Source organism: Hevea brasiliensis, chromosome 15 (genome assembly GCF_030052815.1).
Source record: "Hevea brasiliensis isolate MT/VB/25A 57/8 chromosome 15, ASM3005281v1, whole genome shotgun sequence".
In the NCBI taxonomy this organism is placed as follows: Eukaryota; Viridiplantae; Streptophyta; class Magnoliopsida; order Malpighiales; family Euphorbiaceae; genus Hevea; species Hevea brasiliensis.
Window position 1 is genome coordinate 71,519,051 of NC_079507.1, and position 13,058 is coordinate 71,532,108.

Below are 13,058 nucleotides of genomic sequence, written 5' to 3' on the forward strand. Positions count from 1 at the left end.
CAACACTTCTCCAGAGAAGGAATCAAAGTTCGAAACTAATTACCCCTACTAGTCGTGCTAGTGAGGTGTTCAAATATATGGTCATGACACTGTGGTTTCAAAACTTATCTTAACAATTTGCTAAACATTGTCATTTCAATATACATAATAACTTTCAACAATTTAAATCAAAACATCATAAGAATGCCATAATCCAATATTTCACATTATTCAAAACAGTATGCAAAAGATGATTACAAAAAGTATACGTTGTGCACAAACCTCAGACGAGTCGTCCCTTAGCCTCGACTCGGTTCCTCGGATTCCTTCCCGGTATTCTTTTCAACTGAAACACACAATTTTACAATGTTTCAGTACTAGAACTTAACATAAATCCCAAAATAAATTTAGCTTCACATTTACCTAGTTCTAACGTGTTAAATTCGACGTTCTCGAAATTTTTGTATTTCGGGTTACTATTCACTACACTATTCAAGTCAAATAATTGACTTTCTAAGGCTTAATAGGTATGGGAACTCCAACTTCACCCACATACCACATTTTGGTCACTAAACTTGTTAGTTTTTGTTGTTTACTCAAATCCTAAGTCTTTTAGGCAAATTTGGTAAATTTCAGTTTTGGAGTCCTAAGTTGCACTGTTCCATTGGTCACTTTATTGTTGGAATTTGGCAAAACTTTCTTCATAAAAAATGTTCCCCATTGTCTTAAGTTTATTCTCCTTTTTGAATCACCCCAATTGGAGTTTTGTAGCTCAAGTTATAGCCAAAATACAGTTACTGTTCACGTGCACTGTTCATGCTGCAAATTTTGGTTCTGGCAGATTTTTTATCCAACTTCGTTCAATAATTTGATCAAGTTAAGTCCGTAATTTGGTCTAATTTTCTTTATACGAAATGTTCTACTATGTCTTAGATTTCCATAAGTTCAAGATTCACCTAAATCGGAGTTTTATAGAGAGAGTTATAGCCATTGAAACTTTACTATTCAAATAGCAATTCTGCAGTTTTGCAGGTTCAGTAACTCAACTTTGCTCAGTAATTTGATTAGGTTAATGGCATAATTTGGATTGGTGTTCTTCATGAAAGTTTTAGATCTATATCTTATCTAATTACTGGTAAAATTTCAGGTCATTTTGACTTTCCGAACTCGAGTTATGACCAAATGAACAATTACTGTTCATTTGATCAGTTTGTGCAGTGGCAGACTGCTCTTAACCAACTTTGGTCAATTGGTTCACTAGGTTTTAGTCAGTTTTTTGGCATGGTTCCTTAACGAAAATTGTGTCATTTTATGTCTATTTTCATCCCCAATTGGTGGCATATCAATTGGACTTGTAAAATTTTCGTTTTGGTCCTTCAAAGTTACAGCATGACCATTTACCCTACGAATTTGACTTTCATTCTAACAATTCCCACACATCTCCTTTGATCATTATTGACCATTTTTCACTTCACAATAGGTCAAAGTCATCATTTATGCATTTCTCTAGTTGTCTTAAGTATGGTTCTAATCCCCTTAATTGTCCGGACCGACACCGGTCACCGAAACAGTGAAATATACCAGGCTATACAAATAGGGGTGTTACATTTCTGTCCTCCAGTTGTTTGAGGATTTCACCCCTCACCTTTTCTGTTAGGGACACCATTGAGCTTTGTTGAAAGGTTGAGTTGATCGAGCATAAACAATAAAATTGTTGCTTTATGTGTTGCAGAGACAATACTTGGTGGCTCATTTTGTTCACGCCACTCTTCCCTGGTTTTATGTGGGGCGGGCGTTGTTGTTTTTGAGTATTTTGTTTGAGTGGGTGAGGGAATCTATTTACCTATTTAAAGCGTTTCTGTTAAAAATAGTAAAGAAAAGAAAAGAAAAAACATCCGATTGATAATTGCTAATTGCTTTAGGTTTGTATTGCATATCCATGGACCGCTAATCAAAGTCCCTGTATTTGTTGCATTGGCATTTTTCTGTTGTGACGTGAAAATGCAAAATCAAGTGAGAAGAAAACCGAGGACCTCTAATATTGTCAAAATGCGGTTTCCCTCGTTTGGATGCTTGTTTATAACATTTGGTCACAGGCAAAGCTAGATGCCTATCCCCTCCCATTTAATGCTATAAGGACTAACAAAAACAATAGCGAAGCTTTCGTTACCAAATGGTTGGAGTTGACTGTATAGATCATTTTTCACTATTCAATTCTATTAAATATCAAATTCACATTCTTTTCATTATGAATTAGTTAGAATTGATTATATCAATTATTTTTCACCATTCAATTTTGTTGAGCATTAAAATTTCGCAATTTTTTCACAACTAAGATGGCGTATGTATGTAATCAGTCTTATTAAACCCAAAAGTATTTGGACAGAGGCTTGTTACGGTTCAAAAAATTTCCAGCATCTTCCGCTCAAGACGGCAAAAAGCATTTGGAAATCAGATTACCTTTTGGCATCTTCATCTCTCTTTCAATGGAAAAATTCAGTCAATCAAAGAATGAAACTTATGAGGCTGATCAATTCTGGGAATTTGTAAATAAGTTGACAGGTGAAATCTCCAGGAAGCTGGACGTGAATCCAAACATCTTTTCTTGCATGCTGACAGGAGACTGAGTGGTGTGCAAGTCATCTTAAATAGACCTTATGAGAGTTCCTATGAGGGTAAAGTCCTGCATTGACAATGGACCCTTGAAAATTTTGTGTCGTGCAGTCTTTTTGGATTAGTTCCATTATAATTTATTTTTAGGTTTAATGATTTCTTGATATGAGTTGCTGAAGATGAATATATATATATATATTTAAAATTATTATTTAATTTTTATATTTTAACAAAATTAATTATTTAATTTATAAATTTTGCTTCCGTTAAATTACTTAGTTATTCTGTTAAAATTTTTTTAATGCAAGTTAAACTATTATTTAGTCCATCTATTTTAATAAAATTAATTAATTAGTCCTCTATATTTTAAAAAATACATTAGTTAATTCCTATAATCTGATTTCGTTAACTCTTTAGTCTCTCATATTATCTTTTACAAAAATGCTACACAGCTCAAATTGAGCTAACTCAAAATGGCATATTAGTAATTAAATTGAAATTCATTATCATTTTACCCTTTTAATATATGAGCCATTTATGGTGACTTGTGAGTCATTTAGCTCATTTATAAGCCACTTGACTATAAAATCTCTTCATTTAATATCTACTCACCAAACAACATTTTCCAATGTCAAATTAAGATGCTAGCAGTTTTTGAAACTCTAAAAATTAATGCTATGGGAAATATACAAATTTAGAGATATTGTATACTATAAGTTATTACATATAATATATTTGTTATAAGATAAGATATATTGATTTTTAATGATAAGTTATACTATAAGTTATATTTATTTTTTTTAACTTGAAATATGATATAAATTTGATATATATTAATTGAAATGAAGTAAATAGCATTTCAAAAATGAAATTAAATATTATAACAATAAATATTGATATTAAAGTAAGTATCATATTAAAATTGGTTTGAAATTTGATAATGGTGTTAGAGTGATAATGATGGCGGTGGTTGATTAGTGTAGTAGGGTGACGATCAAACTAGTTATATTTATATTTTTTCAGTATATAAAATATTAAAATATGATATAAATTTCACTATATATATTTTAAATCATATATACTTCATAAACACTCAAATCACCACGGTTTACAATCATCGCTATTATCGTTATTTAAATCATTTACTTATAAATTATATGAATATAGATAGATATAAATGTAAAAATAAATATTACTTGACATGATATACACTTTTAACAAATAAAATTTATATTTTCAAAAAAAATATTATATATATACACAAACACACACATTAGAGCTTGTATAATATATATATTTCATGCAATAAAATGTTGGATGAGGGCAAGTAGCCTGATTGACATAGAAGCATGCATCTCAGCGTGGTTCAAGGTTTGAGCCCTCTCTATATTAGATATTATTTTTTTCCATTTATAAGCACACCTAACATAATACATTCTTTATAGATGTGTATATATATATTTTCGTTGATTTAAAAAGCGGTTGAGGGCTAATAGCCCGATTGCACATGCTCCCAAGCATAAAGTAGAAGGTTAAGGGTTCGAATCTTTCGTTTGCCCTTTTTTTATATTTATGATTTTTTATAATTCTTTTCATTAAAAAATATAATATTAAACTGTAATCATTGAAAGTATTTTTAAACCATAATTAACACTTTTCATTAAAATTATAATATAACAAATGTTTAGATTTAAAATTATAAGATATATATAAATCATTTACTTATATACATCTAGTTTTATAGTATTAACATCACTTCACTACTATTAGAATAATCACCTATACAACGATCAATAGTTAAATCAGCACCACCGCTATAATCACTACGTATATAATATTACCACTATTATTATCATTAAATCATTGTTTTTAATTTAAATATAGAGGGAGATAGTCAAAGATATTTAGATAATGATAGAAATAAAATGAATTATAGAAACAGATATTAAGATTATCATATATATATAAAGATAAATAGAGGGAGAGAGAGATAAAGATGTGGAGAGAAATATATAGAAATGCATAAATCAATATATGTTTTGATTTCAAAATCAACACATATATTGATTTATACATTTCTACGTATCATATATATAAAGATAAATAGAGGAAGAGAGAGATAAAGATGTGGAGAGAGATATATAGAAATGCATAAATCAATATGTGTTGATTTATTGATTTATGCATTTCTATATATCTCTCTCCACATCTTTGTCTCTCTCCCTCTATTTATTTTTATATATATGATAATCTTAATATATCTATCTATAACTTATTTTATTTCTATCATTCTCTAAATATCTTTGACTATCTCCCTCTATATTTAAATTAAAAGCAATGATTTAATGATGATAATGGTGGTAATATAGTACACGTGGTGATTATAGCGGTGGTGCTGATTTAACTATTGATAGTTGTATATGTGACTATTATAATAGTAGTGAAGTGTTGTTAATACTATAAAACTAGGTGTATATAAGTAAATGATTTATATATATATATCTTATAATTTTAAATTTAAATATTTGTTATATTATAATTTTAAGGAAAAGTGTTAATTAGGGTTTAAAAATACTTTCAATTATTATAGTTTAATATTATTTTTTTTAATGAAAAGAATTATAAAGAATCACAAAAGAGAAAAAAAAAAAAAAAGGGACAAATGAAGGGATCGAACCCTAAACCCTTTACCTTATGCTTGGGAGCATGTGCTAATTGGACTATTAGCTCTCATCCGATAAATTTTTGTATACACACACACACACACACACACAAGAGTTATTTCAAAATCAACACATATTGATTTATACATTTCTATATATCTCTCTCCCTCTATTTATCTTTATATATATGATAATCTTAACATCTCTGTCTATAGCTCTTTTTATTTCTATCATTCTCTAAATATCTTTAACTAGCTCCCTCTATATTTAAATTAAAAACAATAATTTAGTGATGATAATCGTGGTAATATTGTACACGTGGTGATTGTAGCAGTGATGTTAATTTAACGATTGATCGTTGTATAGGTGATTATTCTAATAGTAGTGAAGTGGTGTTAATACTGTAAAACTAGGTATATATAAATAAATGATTTATATATATCTTATAATTTTAAATCTAAAAATTTGTTATATTATAATTGTAACACCCCTGATTTTTTTATATATTATTATTGGGCTTCGTGTAGGTATTCTCAATTCGCGAAAATTCGACAGTTGTCCGGATCTGTGAATTTCCAGGCGAACAGACGACTCTGGAAAAGTCTCCGAATTGGATCGAGGTTTTGGCTACCCCACCATTGTCAGGCATCCCGAGCGTGTTCCCGAAGTCGGAATCGGCAAAGGTAAACCCGAACCTTGCTTTTTTTGTAATTTTCTAGTGCTTAAATAGGATTAAAAATCCATAAAATATTCTTGGTAGCTTAGAAAATTACGATTCTTTTTGCAATAGCTTAGTAATATTTCTAAGGACCGCGGGGCAGAGTTTTATAATTTTTAGAGCTTATTTGAGCAGTTTTTACAAAAATGATCAATTATAAGGACTAAATTGAAATTTTACATATTGTGATGAATGATTGATTTGATGGGCCCAGGAGGGGCTGTGTGATGTGATTGAGTTGTGGATATATGGATTGTGGATATAGAAGTGTGTTTTGAGCCCTTTTGCAGGTTGGGTAGGTCCTAGGTATAGGGGAGACTTTGCCGGATTTTAGGCACGACTTAGGACGTATTGGGTCTTTTCTTGATTTGTATTGGGTCATTTGTATTAAATAATTGTAATATAATTGTCAGGTGAGCCGGGACAGCCTTCTTCCTCCGCCCAGCCGCCACAGTGATTGCCGTCAAGTCTGTGAGTAGAATATTAATTTTAATTGTAATTTCGATATTATTATATGTTCAAGCATGCCCATGCATCACTTATATGCATATATTTATGTAGTTAAACTCTAGGCACGATTTATGTTGCATTCATAACTGTTGATGTGCCATGAATGTTGTTGTGGTAATTTGGAGCAGTGTGCGTGCGTTGGCGTGCGTGTGATGTGGTGTGGACTATGGATAGGACGGGGTAGTCACGGCTTGAGTAATTCGCTGGGACCCGATCCTTCGAGGGGTAGTCACGGCTTGAGTAATTCGCTGGGACCCTCGATTTGGTTATTAAGTGGAAGTCCGAGCTTGAGTAATTCGCTGGCACCAGGTTGGATTTAAGAGAGCTGTATAGGGGATCAGCTCCCATATGTTATGATTGATACTACAGGGTGTGTGAGTGCTCCAAATTACCTTTTTGATGTTATGATGTGAAAATGTTGTTGATGTTGCATTTCACTCTACAGGGTGCATTAGTTCTAGATAGTTATAGAGATTATGGTTAAAATTGATATTTTACTCTCTGAGTCGAACGCTCACTCCTGTTCAATATTTTTTCAGCTCTGAGGAGGATTTTATTTTGGTTAACCTGCTTTTCTCCTTCGCAGGTTGTTTATCAATATTTGTGTAATTTTATTTACTCCTAGAATTTTCGCATGTGTTAGAAGTATTTATTTGATTATGGTCTGTAATATTATTATCATGTTAGACCTGTAAACGTATAATGATATGCATGTTTGATGGATTGGATGAGGGAGCTGAGCTCCCATTTATTTTTATGAGGATATGAGTATGTAGAGGGTGAGCTGAGCTCCCTAATTGAGTATTTATTATGTTTACAGGTCGGGTGAGTCGAAAACTCCCCGTTGGAAAGTCCATTTTATGGCCGGACTCTGTCCGTTTGTTTTCTTGATATTGGGCCCAAATGGGCCTTAGAGTTGGGTTAATGAACAGTTAGGCTTACTACGGGCCTCGGGGGCTTTAGGCTGGCCCAGGTCCTAGTGCCGGTCCGGCCCATAGGTTGGGTCGTGACAAATGTGGTATCAGAGCTTAGGCTCCAGATTCATAGGGAAAAATTATCTAAGTGTTGGGAAGAGTCTACTAGGAGTCACATGCGGAGTATAGGATTCTGTTTCGTCTTTTCCTGTAATTCTTTGTTTCTAGATTCTACGTTATACCTCGGGAAATATAAGATTACCTCAGTTAGTGTCTTGATTTTCGTGGAGTACACAGAAATGTGAAATAGAGTTAGTAGACATGTGAGGTCTATCATGAGGATACGTACTCCAAGAAATGTTATATTTTTGTCAGTATGGGTTTAAATGGTGTGCCCATTTCGTGTAAGGCACGAGTACATAAAAGTGAGTCTTAAAAGTACAGTTGCCCTAGATAAGGATGAGGATACCACTACTGGCAGTCATCAGTAGATGACCCAGTCAGAATAAGTTTGTGATAATAGAAGATTCAGGAGAGATAAGAAATTAGGAGACCTAGTCTGTCAGGACGAATTGTAGTAACTATACAATGTTCTCGATGTCTGCTCTGTAAGCTGCAGATTATAGTACCGACATGAGATTATTGTGTAGAGCTGCGTACTTCCCTGTAGTGCTTATGATGAGGATGTTTGCAGGCAGTCTCTGTTTTGGTACAGTAATACCATAACAGAGTTCTATATCTGCAGAGGAGTTGGGAACTCCTAGTTAGGGATCTAGAGTTAGAATATTGAGAGGTCACAGTGGAGTGATAACTAGAGTCAGTGACTCAGTTACCCTAGCATGAGCTAGAGTTACAATAAGAATTGCCATCAGACCAGAGGTTTCGGATTAGTTGCAAAGTAAAGGTGACACCTATAGAGTGAGATTATCTAGTATTCAGTATGGAATTTTGGATGGTTTTTGCAGTATGACAAACATTTGGTTAGAACTTAGTGAGAATAGTATACCTTGTGTGTATCAGTATGAAATAAAGTACAACCCTACTACCTAGGGAAAGTCGGAACTATGAATTGATGATTCACAGAGTTATAATATGATAGGAGAGTCATTAATTTGACATGGTTTTGGGCAAGGTGGTAAATGTAGTATCTTTGTTGCAGCAAGTTAGGGTATAGTCCTATCTTTTCAGAAGGGATCGAAAGTTATTACCAATAATGGTGACCAACAAAATAGTGCCCCAGATGGGACTGTAGAGTGTGGTAGAGAGAAGTTGGCTCAGGTATCCTGCGAAGGATGCAAGTTCTATTATAGGAATCATATATAATCAGATCATGATGGATGTAAATCCTTTGAATTGGATGACGGGTTTGGGTGCCCGGAACCTTAAGTTTTGGCTAATTGAGTAAACATGGATAATAATAATAATAATAACAAATAAATAAAATTACTACAGAATCAGTTCTCGAGGTGGTAAGGGTATTATGTAAGCTAAAGGATAAGAATAGAGATCATACAATAAAAGTATGACTGTAATTTGCTGAGTTCCTTTCTAATTTCAAGTTATTCAAAACAATAGTATAATCTAATTATAATAGTGTTAAGAGTAATAAATTAGCGAAGATAAATCACAGAAGGCCAACGGATAAAGAAAGTGCAGAATGAAAGTTTGGACAATTGATTGCAGATGCAATATAATCTAAATGCTAGTGGAAGTACTAGCTAGAGTGGTCAAAGGACCAAATCTGAGTAGCACAGACATATGATAACGCGATAGAGACTCTGAAAGATATAGTTAGCAAGTCTGACTATTATTTTAGGAAGAAGAATGGAACCAGGGATAGAATAGTCAAGTTCTATTTTGGGTAAGACAAAGGAAATAAATGAAAGGACAACCTAAAGAGTGCATAATAAAAGGAACAAAGTTAAGATATAGGATAGGCTAAGTGTTATTCTTGGCAAGGAGAATGACAAGGATGGAAAACCCAAAATGGGACCACATTAGTGAGAAAAGTGATGGAGGTATGGAATACAATAATAATGAGTAAATGTTAGAAGGTGTGCGATGGTATTGAGGACTACCTAAATAGGTAGAGAAAGAGAAGTTAGTAAGCAGTAAGTTGAATAAAAGTCAGTCTAAGGGATCAAATAGGTATGATGAGAGGAAAAGAATGATAGATAATGACACATAGGTTTTAGGTTAGACTTTTGAGATAGTGAGAAGGTAGTTAGAGGTTTGTTATGAATGTCAGGCAAACATTTTTAGTATGATCAACAGAATCACTTTGCGTGGCAATAACGACAGAGCAACAGTAGGGGTAGAATAAAAAGTGACAAGTATGGATGGTAATAAATCACTAGAAAGTTTAAGGATCAAATTAATGACCATAGATAAGGGTGGAATTAGTGTTTGAAGAATCTATTAGCGAGAGAAATCTTTCAGGATTCAACAAGGGTTAAGGGCACAATATAAACGATGATAGATATGAATCATAGGTCGAGTATAAGTAAAGTTAATAAATTATAAAATATTATGTCAGGAAGGACGATGGTATAGTAAAGGGTTCATGCAGATGATACCTTATAGGTAGAGCACAATTGTGCTAGGAGATGATGAAATTTGAAGAGAAAAACTAAGAAACATAGGTTAAACCTTATTATATGGACAATCAGCATGATTGAATATAGAGGATATTTTTCTTTCTTTTCAAGTTTAGCTCGTGTTTTTGATTCAGAGCGTTATATAAGGAGCGAGGCGAGGCAAGGAGACCTAGTTATTTGAGATTTTGATAGGCACCAATTCATATACAATTTCGATATGAGAATGACAGTAAGTGCATACCTAGTGTTAAGTATGAAAGGACAATCGAGTAATGACAGAGTTAAATTGAGTTAGCTACTAAGGCTTGCATCGTTTTAAACTATGAGCTAGATGAAGTACTATTTATGGATGAATTTCAATAGATGAAATTGTTGCTGATGGGTAATTTGAGGTTGAAGTTTAGAAAGCTATGGGCAGTATATATGATTATATTAAGGAGAATGAACACGTTAAGTATCTTGTTTGGAATTAAGGCATGACACATATTTCCTACAGCCGTGTTAGTTCAGATGGAACTTATAGTTTATGGGGCTCATATTCATCCAGGATAAGCAATTTCCTACCAAGGCTGGTAGGGAATGATAATGTTCTGATAGTTAAGTTGGAAAAAAGGGGGTACAGAAAAAAATTCTCTATGGGTAATTATAAGTGTTACATAAGGTGAAGAATGTGCTGGTAGGAGTAAATCATAGGGTTAGAATTCTCGAAGTAATGAAACTAGTAATCAAGATAAGACTAAGAAATAAAAAGAAAGTTAAAGTTAATGATGGGATAGACATCTTTGAAGGAAAAGGTGTAAGGATGAGATAGGACTAAAATTAAGGAATAAGTACAGCAGGTTGAAAAGATACCAACAATACCAAAAATAGGAAAAGGGAAGTGGATAAGATCCAAAGGACAGGAAGAGAACTTGACATTTGAGGAGCAGCCTGTAGCCATAGTAGACTACCAAGTGAGGCAGCTGAGATCCAAACAGATACCTATGGTTAAGGTTTTGTGGAGGAGTCAGTCAGTGGAAGAGTGCACCTGGGAGTCAGAACGGGACATGCGTAGCAAGTACCCTTATCTGTTCAATGTGTAATCATGTACTTTATTCTGCCTTGTGTAAAATTCGAGGACGAATTTTCTGTAAGGGGGGAAGAATGTAACACCCCTGATTTTTTATATATTATTATTGGGCTTCGTGTAGGTATCCTCAATTCGCGGAAATTCGACAGTTGTCCGGATCTGTGAATTTCCGGCCAGACAGACCAGCTACCGAAAAAGTCTCCGAATTGGATCGAGGTTTTGGCTACCCCACCATTGTCAGGCATCCCGAGCGCGTTCCCGAAGTCGGAATCGGCAAAGGTAAACCCGAACCTTGCTTTTTCGTAATTTTCTAGTGCTTAAATAGGATTAAAAATCCATAAAATATTCGTGGTAGCTTAGAAAATTACGATTCTTTTTGCAATAGCTTAGTAATATTTCTAAGGACCGCGGGGCAGAGTTTTATAATTTTTAGAGCTTATTTGAGCAGTTTTTGCAAAAATGATCAATTATAAGGACTAAATTGAAATTTTACATATTGTGATGAATGATTGATTTGATGGGCCCAGGAGGGGCTGTGTGATGTGATTGAGTTGTGGATATATGGATTATGGATATAGAAGTGTGTTTTGAGCCCTTTTGCAGGTTGGGTAGGTCCTAGGTATAAGGGAGACTTTGCCGGATTTTCGGCACGACTTAGGACGTATTGGGTCTTTTCTTGATTTGTATTGGGTCATTTGTATTAAATAATTGTAATATAATTATCAGGTGAGCCGGGACAGCCTTCTTCCTCCGCCCAGCCGCCACAGTGATTGCCGTCAAGTCTGTGAGTAGAATATTAATTTTAATTGTAATTTCGATATTATTATATGTTCAAGCATGCCCATGCATCACTTATATGCATATATTTATGTAGTTAAACTCTAGGTATGATTTATGTTGCATTCATAACTGTTGATGTGCCATGGATGTTGTTGTGGTAATTTGGAGCAGTGTTCGTGCGTTGGCGTGCGTGTGATGTGGTGTGGACTATGGATAGGACGGGGTAGTCACGGCTTGAGTAATTCGCTGGGACCCGATCCTTCGAAGGGTAGTCACGGCTTGAGTAATTCGCTGGGACCCTCGATTTGGTTATTAAGTGGAAGTCCGAGCTTGAGTACTTCGGCACCAAAGTTGGATTTAAGAGAGCTGCATAAGGGATCAGCTCCCATATGTTATGATTGATACTACAGGGTGTGTGAGTGCTCCAAATTACCTTTTTGATGTTATGATGTGAAAATGTTGTTGATGTTGCATTTCACTCTACAGGGTGCATTAGTTCTAGATAGTTATAGAGATTATGGTTAAAATTGATATTTTACTCTCTGAGTCGAACGCTCACTCCTGTTCAATATTTTTTTCAGGCTACAGGAGGATTTTATTTTGGTTAACCTGCTTTTCTCCTTCGCAGGTTGTTTATCGATATTTGTGTAATTTTATTTACTCCTAGAATTTCTGCATGTGTTAGAAGTATTTATTTGATTATGGTCTGTAATATTATTATCATGTTGGACCTGTAAACGTATAATGATATGCATGTTTGATGGATTGGATGAGGGAGCTGAGCTCCCATTTATTTTTATGAGGATATGAGTATGTGGAGGGTGAGCTGAGCTCCCCAATTGAGTATTTATTATGTTTACAGGTCGGGTGAGTCGAAAACTCCCCGTTGGAAAGTCCATTTTATGGCTGGACTCTGTCCGTTTGTTTTCTTGATATTGGGCCCAAATGGGCCTTAGAGTTGGGTTAATGAACAGTTAGGCTTACTACGGGCCTCGGGGGCTTTAGGCTAGCCCAGGTCCTAGTGCCGGTCCGGCCCATAGGTTGGGTCGTGACAATAATTTTAAGGAAAAATGTTAATTAGGATTTAAAAATACTTACAATCATCATAATTTAATATTATGTTTTGGAATGAAAATAATTATAAAGAATCACAAAAGAAAAAAAAAAAGGGACAAATTGAGGGATCGAACCCTAAAAAAAGGGACAAATTGAGGG

General features: G+C 34.1%; 1 long non-coding RNA gene across 2 annotated transcripts; it reads left to right on the forward strand.

Moving 5' to 3' along the window:
• The first annotated feature begins 5,863 nt into the window (after positions 1-5,863).
• LOC131173995 (uncharacterized) lies at positions 5,864-12,581 on the forward strand. 2 transcript variants are annotated; one of them, XR_009144345.1, is made up of 4 exons: positions 5,864-5,938; positions 6,387-6,444; positions 11,790-11,847; positions 12,425-12,581. It is a non-coding gene; the product is annotated as an uncharacterized LOC131173995 (long non-coding RNA). The 2 variants fall into 2 exon arrangements; XR_009144344.1 differs by lacking the exons at positions 5,864-5,938; positions 6,387-6,444 and adding an exon at positions 11,025-11,342.
• Positions 12,582-13,058: the final 477 nt, after the last annotated feature.